We start from the raw sequence: 10,381 nt of genomic DNA, 5'->3' as shown, positions 1-10,381 counted from the left end.
TCTGCCGATTAACCGGCCCGGCCCGGTTAAGTTTTTTTTTTTTTTTAAATTGAATTTAATCATAACTTAGTTTTAACATATTATTCATTTACTATCAAGTATTATTAATTTATATATGTGTATATATATCTTCTATAGACGTATATATTTAACGTATGCATGTGTATATGTTTTATAAATTAATATATAATTATATATTGTAGTATATATATATTTTAGTATATTTTATTTAAAGTAGTACATATTTATTGAATGGTATGTATATATGTGTAAATATCTTCTATAGACGTATATTATAATACCCCAAAAAAAATTTCGTTGAAATTTTGTGCGTAAACGTGTTGGGTTCTATCTTCTAGAATGAATTATAAATTTTTCGTGCGGAATATCTTAGATTATGACCCACCATTGCATATAGTATCGAATAATCATTCCAAAGATATGTGGATCATCCAAAAAGGACACCCAAGCGACGAGTTATGAACATTCCAATAGAACCATGAATAGTAGTGAACAGTAAAACGTGCAAGAAAAAGTACTGAAGCCTGGCGTATTTTTAAGCCAACATTAAATAATCATAACTCCTTTTACATAATAATCTGGATGATCTACTATATATCAACGGAAGGCTCTGCGAGTCCTCTTTCCAATGAAATTAGTTTCATCCAATTTGTCTATCGGAGCAAAAAGTTATGGTCGGTCTACTTCAGCCTATCAAAAGCAAATTTTTGGTTAACTTCAAACGATCATAACTTCTCGTACACAATGATCTGGGTGAGATACTATATATCAATGGAAAGATATGAGAGTTCTCTTTCTAATGAAATTTGTTTCATCCAATTTAGATATCGGTGTAAAACGTTATGGTTGATCTACTTCAGACTATCAAAACAGTCCACCAAAGGACAGATTCGAGAATTATTTGATTTTTAGGGGCGTTTTGGTCAATCCCTCTCATCCAAAATCCATCCAAACCCTATATTAAAGCCTATTAAAAGCTTTATATGTTATATTTCATCAAATTCCCTCAAAAGGAAAACCCTAAACTCCTACATCCAACTTCAAGAACCTCCAAAGTTCACCATTAATTCTGCAAATTTATTCAAGATTCCAAGTTCCTAGTTCAAGAACTCCAAGAACTACGTTCAAAGGCATGATTAACATCTCAAAAATGAATATCGATCTAAAGTTCGTCATTCAAGGTATGTGGGGTTTTCAACAAGAACTCTCTTTCGTTCTTGTGCCCAAAAGTAATTTTCTTTACAAAGGCATAATTTTTATTTGATTTTTATGAATTTGAAGGATGAACCCATATCTTATGATGATTATTATGAAATCTTGATGTTTATGATTTTGAAAGATGAATTTACATGTGTGGAGATATAAAGCATGAATCTTGAACAATATTTATCATGATTTTGATATTTGGATTGTGAATCCCCATTGGAAATTGTGATTTTTTTGAGAAAGTGTGTGTTATAAGCACGTTAATGTTGAATATTTGAGATATTTTGAATGATTTGAACTTTTGGTCTGAATGGAGTTATTTTGAACTCGAGTGTGAAAGAAATCCACAACGCGATTGATTTTAATAGATGGGAAGCATGATGGCTCCCGATGTATATTTATATATTGATGAAATTGTTTTGTTGTGAATTGTCTTTGAAATGATCTGAGCTAAGTTCGGGAGAAATATTTAGCACCGAGTGAAAGGTATAAATAGACCTTACTTCCCTAGAACTACGTGCCCCCGTAGGAGTGAGCCTAAGGCTGATTTATATAGTGATCACTAGTTTGTGTGGATTTGATATCGATAGTCCTACTCAGATGGAAAGGATAGGATGACTCTCCCCAACTTGGGTTGTACGTTGGACTCCATGTAGCTCACATGGTTTATGTCGGTTATAGGATCTCCCAGTGTGTGTGTGTTTCCTTGTGTCTATGGTGAATGGTGAAGTAATTTGAAAGTGGAATTGTGAAAGTTATTCTTTCGAAAGATTTAAATGATATTTACATTATGAGAATTGATATTGTTGATAAACTGAAAGTGATTGACAAATTATATGATGACTCACATGTGTTATTGTACTTATTTCATCCTCTCATGATTATGATGATTTTCTTCGGGCTATGTGAGTCTTTCATACATCCTACATATTTCTTATAAATATTTATGATGATGATGTTTATACAACTACATACACCCCCATATACTCGGTTCTTTTCCACGGTACTGACCCACATCTTCGGATGTGGACTATATTTTCTCAGAATGTAGGTTTATATGCTTAGTTCCAGGTTCGACAGTGTTTCTTCGGGCACGCTATTCTACATCCTCTGTTATGGTGAGTCCTCATGTTCCAAGGATGTAATGTCTAATGTTGGTTTCATGGAATTATTTACATTTGATAACTGAGTATGAGTCAATTGGGGCATGTCTCAATGGCTTGCTGGTTTTATTGATTTTCTTAAAGGCTTGTCAGACTAGTATAGATGTTGGGAGTTGACTAATAAGTCGTATTTTGTTATTTTTCTAAAATTCTTTCATTCTTGGATGATGATTACTCTGTTGATATTTGAGGGTTATTTATGGAAACCCCGTTGATTTGTGTTGAACTGAATGAAAATGGCTCAAAGGGTTATCTTGGGGCTACTCGTAGCCTCAAGCACCGTGTGATACTCCGAGACCCATTTTCTGGGGCGTTACAAACTTGGTATCAAAGCCTAAGGTTTTAAGGTGTCCTAGGGAGTCTGACAAACCGCGTTAAGTAGAGTCTTAATCATCGGTGAGTAGTGCGCCACATCTATGAGCAAGAGGCTATAAGACATTTTAGGAAAAAGTATGATTCTTTCTTTTAGAAGTCTATCGTGCTTAAAGTATCTCTCTCTACTATTGCCTCATGCTCTCCTCTTTCAGAAATATGTCTCCACGTTGAGCGAAAAGAAATAATGATGGTCAGCAACCTCAACCCGCTGACCCATTGAATGAAAATATGTCTCATACTGAATTTTGGGTAGCCTTTCAGGCACTGGCCCAAGCTGTTACTGCAAATGTTCAGGCTAACCCAGCCCCAGCTCCACAGCAGCAGGAAGGTGATTCAGCTTCTGCCAGGATCCATGACTTCATACAGATGAATCTGCTGGAATTCTATGGGTCCAAGTCTGATGAGGATCCATGGTTGTTTTTAGAGGAGGTGTGGAAGATTACTCAGGTGATACATGTATCTGAGGAACATAGTGTGGAGTTGGCTACGTATAGGTTGAAAGACCTTGCTTATGATTGGGTTGTTTCTTGGAGGAAAGGTAGAGGTGAGAGAGTTGTCCTTACAACTTGGCAAGAGTTCTAGGATGCATTCCTGGATAAGTTTTTCTCGTTGGAGAAAAGGGAGGCGAAGGTGGAAGAGTTGATGAACCTACGATAGGGCTCTATGACTATTAGGGAGTACTGTCTAAATTTCAATCAGTTGGCCAAGTATGCTCCTGACTTAGTGGTTGATAATCGGGCTAGTATGAGTAAGTTTATGACTGGAGTGTCTAGTTATGTGGTTAAGGAGTGTAGGTCTGCTATGCTGAATAGTAAGATGAATCTTTCTAGGTTGATGACTCATGCCCAACAAATTGAGGCAGACAAGATTAAGGAGAGAGATAGAATGAGAGGGAATAAGAGAGCTAGATTCGAGCATCATGGACAAGGTCAGACTAGATCACAGGGAGGGAGTCACCCTCAGTATTAGGATCGTTCGTCTATGCCAGCACCGCCATCTACTAGTGCTCCTGTGCCTAGAGATAGGTAGGAGTAAGGTAGCAAGTCGTATGTATCTAGGTCCCAGTACAATGCTGGCAGTAAGCCAAATCATCCCCTATGTCCTAAGTGTGGTAGGGCTCATTCGATGAGTGTTGGGGTGAGAAGAGGAGTCATTTCCGGTGTGGTAACATGGGTCACAGAGTTAGAGATTGTCTATAGGATGGACAAGGGTGTTGTAACTATCATCCTCAGACCCAGACTCAGACTGTTTGTGCTCCAGTTCTAGCGACTCACCCAGCCCCAGCTCAGGGCGCCTCTTCTAGCAATGCTGGTGGGCAGTGCCAGAATAGATTCTATGCTTTACCATCCCACTAGGAACAGGAGGACTCTCCCGATGTTGTTATTGGTATGCTTCATATATTTCAGTTTGATGTGTATGCTTTGTTGGATCCTGGATCCAGTTTCTCATATGTTACACCTTTGATTGCTGTGAATTTTGAAATGAGTCCTGAGATTATTCCTGAGCCTATCCTAGTTTCTACCCCAGTGGGTGATTCGATTATTTCCCAGAAAGTGTATAAAAAATGTCCTGTTACCGTTCTTCATAGAGTCTTGTTGGCTGATCTGATAAAGTTATACATAGTAGATTTTGATGTGATTCTGGGTATGGACTGGCTATGTTCTTCTTATGCCTCTATTGATTGTCGGACCCGAGTGGTCAAGTTTCAGTTTCCGGGTACATCCGTGTTTGAGTGGTCTGGGAATTCTGTGTCACCCAAGAGTCATTTTATCTCTTACCTCAAAGCTAGAAAGCTTATTTCCAAGGGGTGTATTTACCATTTGATTAGAATCAAAGACACTAAGTCTGAGACTCCAACTCTCCAGTCTGTTAACATCGTCAATGAGTTTTCTGATGTCTTTTCGGATGATCTCCTAGGGATATCTCCTGATAGAGAGATAGAGTTTGGGATCGATCTTCTTCCCGATACTCAGCCCATTTCTATTCCTCTTTACCGTATGGCCCCTACAGAACTTAAAGAGTTGAAAGAAGGGTTTCACAAGGCCCAGTGTTTCTCCTAAGGGTGCTCTTGTGTTGTTTGTGAGAAAGAAAGATGGCTCTTTGCGTATGTGTATTGATTACCGCCAACTGAATAAAGTTACCATCAAAAATAAGTACCCCCTTCCGATAATAAATGATTTGTTTGACCAATTGCAAGGTGCAAGTTATTTCTCAAAGATATACCTTTATTCCAGCTATCATCAACTTAAAGGTAGGAAGTGTCACATCTCGAAAACCGCTTTCCAAACTCATTATGGCCATTTTGACTTTCTTATTATGTCTTTCGGGCTAACTAATGCCCCAGCAGCTTTCATAGACCTCATGAATCGAGTGTTCAGACCATATCTGGATATGTTTGTCATAGTGTTCATCGATGATATACTGGTGTACTCCCGTAGTGAGGATGAATATTCTGATCATCTCCGAACTGTCTTGTAAACCCTTAGAGATCACAAGTTGTTTGCCAAGTTCAGTAAGTATGAGTTTTGGCTAATGTCAGTTGCTTTTATGGGTCATATCATTTTTTTCGAGGGTATTAGAGTTGATCCCTAAAAGATCGAAGCTATTAGAAAATTAGCCTAGACCTATTTCTCCGACTGATATCCGAAGTTTCTTGGGTTTAGCTGGCTATTACCGCTGTTTTATTGAGGGTTTCTCCTCTATAAAGTCTCCTATGACTCAGTTGACCCAAAAGAAAGTGAAGTTCTTGTGGTCCGAATCTTATGAGAAAAGTTTTCAGGAGTTGAAGACTCGACTCACTTCAGCCCCTGTTTTGAATTTGCCTTATGGTGTTGATGGTTTTGTGGTGTACTGTGATGCTTCGAGAGTTGGGTTGGGTTGTGTATTGATGTAGAAGGGTAAGGTGATAGCTCATGCTTCTAGATAGTTGAAACCCCATGAAAAAAATTACCCCACCCATGACCTTGAGTTGGTTGCTGTTGTGTTTGCTTTGAAAATCTGGAGAAACTATTTGTATGGTGTCCATGTTGATGTTTTCACTGATCATAAGAGTCTGCAGTATGTGTTTACCCAGAGAGAATTGAATATTAGGCAGAGACGATGGTTAGAATTACTAAAGTATTATGATATGAGTGTGTTGTACCATCCGGGCAAAGCCAATGTTGTGGCGGATACCCTAAGTAGAGTATCCATAGGTAGTGTTTCGCATGTGGTAGAAGGTAAGAAAGAGTTGGCTCGTGATGTACATCGTTTGGCTAGATTGGGGGTTAGGTTGTTTGACTCTGCTGAAGGTAGTATAGGGGTTCAGAGTAGTTCTGAATCCTCCTTGGTTTTGAAAGTGAAGGAAAAGCAATACTTAGATGCTAGTTTGGTCAGACTGAAGAACTCACTCAAGGACCAAAAAGTAGAGATTTTCTCCCAAGGGGGAGATGGTGTGTTGAGATTGTAGGGTAGATTGTGTGTCCCGAATGTTGATGATCTAAGATAGAGGATTATGGCTGAAGCGCATGGGGCGCGATATTCTATTCATCCTGGTGCCACCAAGATGTACCGAGACTTGTGGTAAATCTATTGGTGGAGTGGCATGAAGAAAGATATAGCAGCGTTTGTAGCTAAGTGTGCAACATGCCAACAGGTTAAGGTTGAAAACCAAAGACCAGGTGGTATGATGCAAGAGTTTAGTATTCCCACCTAGAAGTGGGAAGAGATAAATATGGACTTCGTCATTGGTTTACCTCCTTCCCGACACCATCATGATTCCATTTGGGTTGTGGTCTTTCCTGTTCATACTTCATATACTGCAGAGGATTACAATAGATTGTATATCTGAGAGCTAGTCAGACTGCATGGAGTTCCCTTGTCTATCATTTCGGATAGGGGTACTCAGTTTACTTCGCAATTTTGGAAAGCTTTTTAGAAGGGTCTTGGTACCCAAGTGCTTTTGAGTTTTGCTTTTCATCCGCAGACCGATGGTGAGGCTGAGCGAACCATCCAGGCCTTAGAGGATATGTTGAGAGCTTGTGCACTTGACTTTAAGGGAAGTTGGGATGATCACTTACCATTGATAGAGTTTGCTTACAATAACAGTTTCCACTCTAGTACTGGCATGGCTCCATTTGAAGCCTTATATGGAAGGAAGTGTAGATCACCCATAGGTTGGTTCGAGGTGGGTGAAGCGGCTGTGAGTAGTCTTGATTCGATATTTGAGGCTATGGAAAGAGTTAAGTTGATTAGGGAAAGGTTGAAAACTGCGCAGAGTCGTCAGAAGTCATATGCGAATGTTAGAAGGAGAGACCTTGAGTTTGAAGTTGGTGACCTAGTATATCTGAAACTTTCACCCATAAAGGGGGTGAAGAGATTCGGAAAGAAAGGGAAGCTTAGTCCCCGTTATGTTGGTCCTTACAAAATTTTTAGTCGTGTTGGTAAGGTAGCTTATGAGGTCGATTTGCCTTCCGAGTTGTCCTCTGTTCATCCAATATTCCATGTCTCCATGCTTAGAAAGCATATTAGCGATGTTGTGGTAGTGGATTCCCTTGTGAGTGCTGACATTCAAGAAAATCTTTCTTTTGATGAGATTCCTGTTGAGATTCTTGATTTCAGTGTCCGAAGACTAAGGAACAAAGAAGTTCCCTTAGTCAAGGTGTTGTGGCGAAACCAATCTATTGAGGGTGCAACTTGGGAAGTTGAGGCGGATATGTGATCCAAGTACCCGCACCTATTTTCCACAAACTCCGATCAAGCCGAAGGTACCGTTCTTTCCTAAATCATTTACTTTTGATAAAAGTTGCAGCAGTTCAGCTGTCATTTATTATGTGTTCAGCTGTAGTTTCTTGAATTTATGCATTGTATGTTGCATTCGGAGTGAGAAACGATGTGGTGATAAGTCTAACAAATAGTTTCAACTATATTCACTATTCCCTCTCTAATCTTGGCAAGTCTAGTGTTATTCGAGAAGAATGTTTCCAAGGGGGGATGATGAAATACCCCAGGAAATTTTTTGTTGAAATTTTGTGTGTAAACGTATTGGGTTCTATCTTCTAGAATAAATTATAAATTTTTCGTGTGGAATGTCTTAGATTATGACCCACCATTGAATAGAATATCAAATAATCTTTCCAAATATATGTGGATCATCCAAAACGGACACCGGAGCGACGAGTTATGAACATTCCAATAGAACCATGAATAGTAGTGAACAGTAAAACGTGCAAGAAAAAGTACTGAAGCCTGGCGTATTTTTGCTCCAACTTTAAACGATCATAAATCCTTGTACATAATGATCTGGATGATCTACTATATATCAACGGAAGGCTCTGCGAGTCCTCTTTCCAATGAAATTGGTTTCATCCAATTCGTCTATCGGAGCAAAAAGTTATGGTCGATCTACTTCAGCCTATCAAAAGCAAATTTTTGGTTAACTTCAAACGATCATAACTTCTCGTACACAATGATCTGGGTGAGATACTATATATCAATGGAAAGATATGAGAGTTCTCTTTCTAATGAAATTTGTTTCATCCAATTTAGATATCGGTGTAAAACGTTATGGTTGATCTACTTCAGACTATCAAAACAGTCCAACAAAGGACAGATTCGAGAATTATTTGATTTTTAGGGGTGTTTTGGTCAATCGCCCTCACCCAAAATCCGTCCAAACTCAATATTAAAGCCTATTAGAAGCATTATATGTTATATTTCATCAAATTCCCTCAAAAAGAAAACCGTAAGCTCCTACATCCAACTTCAAGAACCTCCAAAGTTCACCATTAATTCTGCAAATTTATTCAAGATTCCAAGTTCCTAGTTCAAGAACTCCAAGAACCATCATTCAAAGGCACGATTAACATCTTTAAAAAAGTATCGATCTAAAGTTCATCATTCAAGGTATGTGGGGTTTTTCAATAAGAACTCTCTTTCGTTCTTGTGTCCAAAAGTAATTTTCTTTATAAAGGCATGATTTTTATTTGATTTTTACGAGTTTAGTGTATGAACCCATATCTTATGATGATTATTATGAAATCTTGATGTTTATGATTTTGAAAGATGAATTTACATGTGTGGAGATATAAAGCATGAATCTTGAACGATATTTATCATGATTTTGATATTTGGGTCGTGAATCCCCATGGAAAATTGTGTTTTTTTTAGAAAGTGTGTGTTATAAGCACGTTGATGTTGAATATTTGAGATATTTTGAATGATTTGACCTTTTGGTCTTAATGGAGTTGTTTTGAACTCGAGTGTGAAAGAAATCCACAACGTGGTTTATTTTGATAGATGGGAAGCATGATGGCTCCCGATGTATATTTATATATTACTGAAATTATTTTATTGTGGATTGTCTTTGAAATGATCTGAGCTAAGTCCGGGAGAAATCGTTAGCATCGAGTGAGAGGTATAAAGTGACCTTGATTCCCTAGAACTACGTACCACCGTAGGAGTGAGCCTAAGGTTGATTTATATAGTGATCACTAGTTTGTGTGGATTTGATATCGATAGTCCTACTCCAATGGCAAGGATAGGACAGATCTCCCCAATGTGGGTTGTACGTTGGACTCCATGTAGCTCACATGGTTTATGTCGGTTATAGGATCTCTCAGTGTGTGTGTGTCTCCTTGTGTCTATGGTGAATGGTGAAGTGATTTGAAAGTGGAATTGTGAAAGTTATTCTTTCAAAAGATTTAAATGCTATTTACATTATGAGAATTGATATTGTTGATAAACTGAAAGTGATTGACAAATTATATGATGACTCACATGTGTTATTGTACTTATTTATCCTCTCATGATTATGATGATTTTCTTCGAGCTATGTGAGTCTTTCATACATCCTGCATATTTCTTATAAATATTTATGATGATGATATTTATACAACTACACACACCCCAATATACTCAGTTCCTTTCCATGGTACTAACCCACATCTTCGGATGTGGGCTGCATTTTCTCAGAATGTAGGTTCAGGTGCTCAGTTTCAGGTTTGACAGTGATTCTTCGAGCACGCTATTCTACATCCTCTGTTGTGGTGAGTCCTCATGTTCCAAGGATGTGATGTCTGATATTGGTTTCACAGAATTGTTTACATTTGATAACTGAGTATGAGTCAGTTGGGGCATGTCTCAATGGCTCGCTGGTTTTATTGATTTTCTTAGAGGCTTGTCAGACTAGTATAGATGTTGGGAGTTGACTAATAAGCCGTATTTTGTTATCTTTCTGAAATTTTTTTATTATTAGATGATGATTACTCTGTTGATATTTGAGGGTTATTTATGGAAACCCCATTGATTTGTGTTGAACTAAATGAAAATGGCTCAAACGGTTAGCTTGGGGCTACTCGTAGCCTCAAGCACCGTGTCACGCTCCGGGACCATTTTTCGGGGCTTTGCATATATATTTAACGTATACATGTGTATATGTTTTATAAATTAGTATATAACTATATATATAGTGTGTGTAAATATTGTAGTGTATATATATTGTAGTATATTTTATTTAAAGTAGTGCATAAATTCAATGGTACGTATATGTGTGTATATATCTTCTAAAGTAGTATATATTTAACGTATACGTGTGTATATGTCTTATAAATTAGTATATAACTATATATATATATATA

Source organism: Capsicum annuum, chromosome 7, assembly GCF_002878395.1.
Source record: "Capsicum annuum cultivar UCD-10X-F1 chromosome 7, UCD10Xv1.1, whole genome shotgun sequence".
NCBI classification, from domain to species: Eukaryota; Viridiplantae; Streptophyta; class Magnoliopsida; order Solanales; family Solanaceae; genus Capsicum; species Capsicum annuum.
This window is presented reverse-complemented; position numbering follows the sequence as displayed.